This window comes from Periplaneta americana, chromosome 12 (genome assembly GCF_040183065.1).
Source record: "Periplaneta americana isolate PAMFEO1 chromosome 12, P.americana_PAMFEO1_priV1, whole genome shotgun sequence".
Classification (NCBI taxonomy): Eukaryota; Metazoa; Arthropoda; class Insecta; order Blattodea; family Blattidae; genus Periplaneta; species Periplaneta americana.
The window spans coordinates 124,414,460-124,423,187 of record NC_091128.1 but is presented as its reverse complement, the minus strand read 5'-3'; the positions used below and the strand labels follow the sequence as shown (position 1 = coordinate 124,423,187).

The following is an 8,728-nucleotide window of genomic DNA, read 5'->3' as shown; positions in this document are numbered from 1 at the left end:
AATAATAATAATAATGGTTTATTTTAACTGGCAGAGTTAAGGCTATTCGCCCTTCTCTTCCACTCAACCAGTGCGATACAAAATTACTATATTTCTAAGGAGCAAAACATAATTAATACAATACAATACAATATAATACAATACAATACAATACATAACAATTCTTTTACCTTCCCGACACTCCAATGAAATAATTATGGACTAATAATAACAATAATAATAATAATAATCATACCTAAATATAATTAAATCATTAAACTCGATTATGATTATAATTACAACTTCAATTTGTCTGCGTCAGTAAGAAATTGCGAGAATACTCGCCTGCATTTCATAATGACTTTTTCCACTTTTAAGTTCCATTTGAATCCCCGGAATTTGAACTCGGATATCCAGTTTGGAAAGCCGACGCGCCAGCTATTCGACTATCAATGCGCTTGTGCTTTTGTTAGTTGTTTTATTTTCAGGAACTGAAGGCCCAGTAACCATTAGCTGTCAGTTGAAATAATTGACACGAGATCCGGAAACTGACAACCGTTAAACGATCTATTGGCTTGCTGAATTATGTCCAAGAATGTTCAAAACTAAATTGACAGCTGTTGTGCACGCAGTTTTAATGAGGCGTAATTATTACTTCGTTTGGCGCAATTTGCAATATTTCCCATGGGAATACTTAAGGTTGCTCGGTAGACCATAAGAAGTAGCACTCCGATGACACATTCTTCCGTAACCCCAATACTGGGTTCGCCAATGGTTCACCTGCTGTCTTCGCTGTCTCAAGACGCGTGGGAAATTGTCGAGTTTCTTGACCTTCCTGCCTTTGTTAGCAATCCATAACGTTTTTATATGAGAAATTCCATCTAATATATAAATATACGATTCATTACGAAAGCTTGAATATGTCTACATACTCGTATGTACAGTCAATCCTCGCTGATTAGAGTTGAGGTGTCAGGTTACGTACCCGTTTCTGTGAATACGGAACCATTAATCCTGTCCTGAATCTTGAGACATTTTTGTTTTATTTTTTAAAGTTAAATATAATTCTACACTTCAAAAGAAGTCACTGAAATGAGAAAAAATGCTAAAAAAAATTGCAGGTTACAAATGCAGGTATATTATACTATACTTCGGGTCTCTGCACATACATCTGCGGTACCTTGGCGTTGAGTTGCTGGTCGCCATTTTCATTTATAAATAGTTGAAACACGCATTTCAGTGAATGAATCGATCTTCTTGTAAGTCCCAAGAGGTGTCAGGAGCTTGACAAGCACAATAAAGAAGTGATCGATAATGATTCCACTTAGTGGCAAATTTGAAACTAAATGCGTGTATGAAGTATAGTATACTATACTCCACGGCGCAGGAGGCTATAAGATAAAGAGCTCAGGTTCGTTTGGGACGCCGTTTACCATGAACCTACCTCCATAAACTTATCTAGAACTGTAAGACGAAACTCAGGTATTTCTATGGCGAAATCTCAGAATCATCAAGCCAAAAATCATTCCGTCATGACCAGGGAAAGGATTTATATGTAAATACATATTTACTTATAAGGCTAATATAATTTATATTTTGCATTATCTTTATGTTTCACAATGTGTAGGGTTGAAAAATCCTACTTTTATTTTCCATATTTTTCCATATTTTAGAGTTTAGTACATATTTTCGTTAATTTCCATATATTTTCCATATTTCATATAAAACAGTCCATATTATATTAGGTTTAACAATAAAACAAAACAAAATTCCATTAACTTTTAAAAATACATTTCAACAATAGAGATTTAAACACATGTTCAGTAATCCCTTTAACATCAGAGTTATTTGAAAATTAGCAGTCCTATCAACAATGGGAAAGTAAGTTACAAAACTGTATTAATTTAATTTAAAATTTTTAACAGACTTCAGTTGTGCAGCTCAACAGTTAAATGCCAGTCAGAGTACACATAGGTTCAGTTTTGTAAATCATACTATAAAGACGGTAAATATGCCAAAAGTACGTCATTCAGTCAATTTAAAATCAAAACTAACAAGTTACATTTCAGAATTTAAAGAAGATGGTTTATCAACTGACAATAAAATATTATTTTGTAATTTGTGTCAGTGTGCAGTATCATCTACACAAAAGTTCCTGGTGCAACAACACATTACAACTAGTAAACATCAGGCCAACAAACAACTAAATTCCAAGCAGAGACAATTGTTTTTAACACAACCAACAACATCGAATGTAAGATCTGAGTTTAACATCGACCTGTGCCGTTCTCTCATCTCTGCTGATATTCCTCTCTACAAACTAAAGAATAAGGTCTTCAGGGAATTCCTTGAAAAATATACTCAACATACAATCCCGGATGAGTCAACACTTAGGAAGACGTATGCTCCATCCATCTACGATGAGACAATACAGAAGATAAGAGATGAAATTAAAGATAGTTCAATTTGGGTTTCCATTGATGAGACTCCCGACAAAGAAGGTAGACTTGTTGGTAATGTAGTTATCGGTTTGTTAAGTGAACAATATTCTGAACGAATTCTTTTACATTGTGATGTTCTAGAAAAGTGCAATAACAAAACTATAGTTAAACTGTTCAACGAAGCTATGGGTATCCTGTGGCCAAAGGGTATTATGTACGATAATGTGTTATTCTTTATTAGCGATGCTGCCCCTTATATGGTCAAAGCTGGACAAGCATTATCTGTTGTATATCCTAAATTGACTCATTTTACTTGTGTGGCGCATGCATTTCATCGTGTGGCAGAAGTGGTCAGAGACAATTTCCCTAAAGTAGATTTGTTGATTTCATCAGTGAAAAAAGTATTTCTCAAAGCTCCCAGTAGAGTTAACGTGTTGAAAGAAATGTACCCTGAAATTCCATTGCCACCAAAGCCAATTTTAACTAGATGGGGTACATGGCTAGAAGCAGTTGAATATTATGCCGAACATATAGACTCTATTAACAATGTTCTCCTTGCATTGGACTCTGAAGATGCAGTCTCAATTGATACTGCGAAAACAGTTACCTGTGACATAAGTGTGAAGAATGACTTAGCTCACATTCAGCATACATTTTCATGCATCATAAAAACGCTCAAAAGTCTCCAAAATAGGCACCTTTCACTATCTGAAAGTTTTGAAATTATAAATAGTACTGTGGAACAACTGAATCGTGGTAGAGGTAAAGTTGCAGATGCAGTAAGAGCTAAGGTGGACACTGTACTTTCAAAAAACCCTGGATATGAAGAACTACAAAAGGTTGTTGCTGTGATGAGTGGTGAATCAACAGTGAAGATTAACTTGGACTTATCCCCAGCAGACATTGTGAAATTGAATTATGTACCAGTTACTTCTTGTGACGTCGAACGCTCTTTTAGTCAGTATAAATCTATCCTCAGAGACAATAGAAGAAGATTCACTTTTCAGCACTTGAAAGAAATGTTTGTAACCTATTGTTATGGTAACAGACAATAAAAATTGTGTTTTGTTGAAACTACATTGGAAGATAAGGTACGTCCATTATATTTTTTGTTTAGTTTGATTAAAATGTACCAATATTTAACGTACATAGTCATTTTTTTATAATTTTAAGTCCATATTTAATTCCACATTTTGGTAAAAATCCATATTTAATTCCATATTTTGGTAAAAATAACTACATATATATTTACATATTTCATATATTTTTAGTCCATATAAATCCGTTCCCTGGTCATGACCAATTTTACCTATAAGAGCGTAGTTGATACAGCATAATTAAATAACCGATTAAGAACCCTACACACTTACCATTTCGCGTATCCTTCGCAAGGCCTACCAACCAACTGCCGACCTTACGCCACTTTTCTCATCAGAGGTGAGCAATTATGTATTTATTTACACTGCAAGTGGGCAAGCACCCAGTGGCATTGGTACAAACAATATAAACAATAAAATTACAATACACAATACAATTATACAATACACAAAACAATTATGTACACAATAATTACAATACACAATAATTTCAATACACAATAATTACAAATACACAATAATTATCTGGCCAGTACTATCATTCTCATCTGATTTTAACCTAACGGATGGAGAAAGGGATGCTATCTATTCTCATCTGATTTTAGCCTAACGGATGGAGAAAGAGACGTTATCAATTCTCAGCTGATTTTAGCCTAATGGATGGAGAAAGAGACGCTATCAATTCTCAGCTGATTTTAGCCTAACGGATGGAGAAAGAGACGCTACCAATTCTCAGCTGATTTTAGCCTAACGGATGGAGAAAGAGACGCTATCAATTCTCAGCTGATTTTAGCCTAATGGATGGAGAAAGAGACGCTATCAATTCTCAGCTGATTTTAGCCTAACGGATGGAGAAAGAGATGCTATCAATTCTCAGCTGATTTTAGCCTAACGGATGGAGAAATATGCTATCATTTCTCAACTGATTTTAGCCTAACGGATGGGGAAAGAGACGCTATCAATTCTCAGTTGATTTTAGCCTAATGGATGGAGAAAGAGACATTAGCAATTCTCAAGTGACACGAGTTTATTTTGGAGCGAGAACATCGATCGTTCTAATCAATTAAAGTGATGATGATTGCTAAATGTTACTAATTTGTTCACCCACGTCATGTGATTTCTATCGCTGTTGTCTGTCGTGTTGTTTCTGTACGCGTTTGAACGATTCTTCGATCATTCTTGATAATACCTTTTTCCGTTTACGAACACCTGTTAAGGCGTACCCTTCCATTTCAGAAGTCAGCGGTGCACAACCTCGTTTATGCAATTCTGCTACTGAACGTGGACACGTTATTATGTGCCGGGAAGATTTGCATACCTGTGCAGCCAACCGAAAAAAATAGGAGACGTACGTAAGTTGCAAATAATTTTATAGTAATGAGGTCCCATACCTTGTTCTTAATTCATGGTTGGTTTTGAGTCTATCATATAGTAATGACATCTCATTTTTAGTATATTATGTTTCACTTGCATTATTGTTATTAACTACTGTTATTATTATAATTGTTGATATTATTCATTGTCCTGTGATATCTCTGCATCGCACAGTGTGCAATTTTCCCAATCTAGGTGGACAAAAATCAAATTTCGACTGTTTAGTTAGGCATAGGTGAATATGAATTCATGTTCTTTAATATTTGCAGAATGTTGTGACGGATATCTTTTACTGTTTTATCAGCGGAAAGCTATGTTTAGAAGGGTATAAACAATGAGTTCTTCCTAACACTTCTTGCTCCTGTTCAGCCGTAGACAGAGAGATAATACAATATGGTACCAATGTTTCCGCCTCTGACTTATTAATTAATTGAGATGTCAACTAAAAATTGTTTTTTGTTAACACATTTTAATGATATGTAAACGTTTTCGCCCCTGTGTGGGCATCTTCAGACAAATTTTGTAGATATCAATGCATGGTGAAGTAAAATCAATATTACATAATACGAAAATATGACCAATTTTTACAAACATTTAAAACTTTAACACTTGTGGAGAAACTTTAAACACTTTTAGACTAAAAGTAAGAGAAATTAAATTAACAAAATTACATTTAAAATGTTAAAAAATATACATGTTTAATAGCATACTGCAATGTCTCTGACAAATGAATGAATTGCGAACATACTATTATATGGAGTTAAATGAATTTAATGCAATGTTGAATGTGCCAAGATCTATAGGTGGTTAATTTATATAGAAAACTATAAAGCACAATTAAATATGCATATTGTACAGGAATTATTTGCGTGAATTCAATAAATGTATATTTAGGAAGATGAGAAAGCTAGTATGAATCTAGACTAGTATATGAACTTGAATTCAGGAACACGTTGTACAGTAACGAGAGAAATAATAAGTGTAGTTTAAGCAAATACGTTATCAATTATAGATAATTATGTTACACCGGAATGCTGGTTAAGAGATTGTCAGACGTAATTATAACGTGTTCATGTTTCAATTATGCAGTGATATGATAATAGGTACTATCGAATTATATGAAGCATAGTATGGTAATCACAAGTCTATCACTGCATTATATATATATATGCAAGATGTAGAATGTATAAAATGTGGATTAAAGAGTAACAAATAAGTAGTAATATTATTTTTAGTCAACTACCTTCAATATTTTAATCTGAAAAAGTTTGTTTAATATTAATTAAGGAATGTAGAAGTCTTTATCCCATATTTTACATAACTTAATTCATTGAATATAGATTAAATTTTTAACAGTGGTTAATGTTTATGTGATGAGGTGATTGGTTTTTTGTAGTGGCGATTTTTGTGGCGTTTTCTTAAATTTAATATTCGAGCGTTGTTTCGTGACAATATGTCGCTATTATCCAATAGATCGTTGAATATTTTATGTAATAGAAGTTGCTCAAAATGTTATCTGCGACTGACAAGAGACATTAAATTAAATTTAGTAAGTAGACCAGTGATGTCAAAACAAGCGCATTTTTCTGACCTTGACGTCGTGCGCGGGCATCAAGCGCTAGGTATGGAAAGAGGAATAAGCAGCCAGCTGGATTAAGAAAACAGTGATGCACAAACTTCAAACGGAACGTGAAATTTTATGTCGTTATTTTTATATGGCTTCTTTCTGTAAAACAAAAGTACTAACACCAATTTCTTAATATTGCAGTTGTGTTTGAAACGTTAATAACATAATAAAGAGTCAAGAAGAAATATTCACATAAATTCCATAGCAGTATAACTATATTGTACTAAATGAATGAAACACATCATTCTTTAAAGAAAGTGATATCCCAAAAAAAAAAAAAAAAAAAAAAAAGACTGAGTATGATATGATAAGTTGGAATTGATATTGATGGTATCTTTAGCCTTATAAAAATAATCAATGAACTAATTAGAACAATATTATAGTACAAAGCAAAGTTATGTATACGTATATTTTTAAGTGTAACTAATATTCCATATTCTTTTAAGATGATATTGGTGAGCAACTTCATTTCATCAAAATATTAAGTTATTTTCTCGAAACCTGCTGAAGCTATAGAGCTGACATTCTATGTACAGCACATGAGCACATATATTTTGCTTATGATGTAACAGTAGTTGCTTTGTTAATTCATTTTCTTATAAACATTTTCCATGCGAATATTTTCAAAATCGAAAGTACATTATCTGCAGTAATAGGTATTTACGGTATATTAGATTTACGAAAACATTGTTTCAGTACCTGTATGGCTACTAAATAAATAGGCCTATATCTGAAAATTTCATTTTTCTATAAAAAAAAAAGTTCAGAAAATATTTCTTTAGAATAAAAAACTTGTGAAAAACGAGTATTAAAATTAAAACTTACATTCTTATAATGCACTTATACTTCTCAGGCAAATCTAAAAATTAACATGGATACAGTTTTAATAGGTTATTTTCCTTTATCTGTTGAATCAGTGCTGGCCATCCCTGAATATAGCTCGACCAAGCGGGATATACCACCTCTTTCGTCTGTCTCTTTCCTTTCCGCTGTAAAGCGCTCAGGCTCTCCTGAGCTCTAAAGCGCGCGCTTGCACCTATGGGCATCAATTGACATGACTGAAGTAGACTATAGTACGAATTTTTGTTATGAAAGGCCGTATAATGAGAGATGTATTTTTTTTTAAATCAAGATATCTCGAAAATTGTTTTTGAATTGTTTCAATTTGATCACTATGTGATTGTTGAAGGCAAGTAGTCCCACGGCTCAACGTCTTCTATATCTCGTCCTAGAATTTGTGTTACACCCACAGGCAATACGAACTATCTGAAGCTTAGTCAATTGTCTGTTAACGCGACACGAACTTGGGTTGTATAATCTTATTGACAACGAAACATTTTCATTTGTACGATGCGTAATGAGGGAACAGAAGCTTCGACTGGTCCGCTTGGAGCTAGTTATTGCATTCAGTGGAATGTATCCTTTGTAATTGGATGCTCCCTAGTTTGCATGTCAGGAATCATTCACGATATTGGTCTTGACGTTATAGCATCCCCTTTTATTCATCTCCATCCCCCATGGTCCAATTAATTGGGTTAACCAAGCCTATAGATTTATTACCTTCTTCTTTACGTGCCCGCAGGGATGAAACCGCACCGATTGGTTTAAACTGATACTTACAGACAGGGCACTTCCGATCGTAAGCGTTGCTGGATGCTATTTGATCATTACCATATCTATCATCTTTCTACTGGGGTTCAGTAGAAATACGAGTATATGCTCAAAGGTTCGCTATATAATAAACACAGCCAGAATTTAGTACAAATACAGTATACACTTTTATCCCTACATTCTTTTTTAGTCTCCTCTATATATTTTATTTTTTGCGTGTTTAGTCCTTTATTTATTTAATCTATTTTTCTTTTCCTTTATTCATACATTCCTCTCTCCCTCTCCCTCTCTCTCTCTCTCTATGTGTGTGTGTGTGTGTGTGTGTGTGTATATATATATATATATATATATATATATATATATATATTAGGTTAATCGGGACTGAAATGTAATACTTTTACTACTACTACTTACTTACTTACTTACTTACGGCTTTTAAGGACCCGGAGGTTCATTGCCGCCATCACATCGGTCTCTATCCTGTGCAAGATTAATCCAGTCTCTATCATATCCCACCTCCCTCAAATCCATTTTAAGAAACACCTGTGGAGTAACGGTTAGCGCGTCTGGCCACGAAACCAGATGGCCCGGGTTCGATT

General features: G+C 33.9%; 1 protein-coding gene across 2 annotated transcripts in view; it reads left to right on the top strand.

The window, feature by feature from the left end:
* LOC138710869 (mannose-P-dolichol utilization defect 1 protein homolog) overlaps positions 1-8,728 on the top strand; it is a 524,941-nt gene that overhangs the window by 264,920 nt on the left and 251,293 nt on the right. For both annotated transcript variants that reach the window (XR_011335319.1, XR_011335318.1), the window contains exon 5: positions 4,754-4,869. The gene's annotated coding sequence lies outside the window, so the exon portion shown is untranslated. The remainder of the gene's footprint in view (positions 1-4,753; positions 4,870-8,728) is intronic.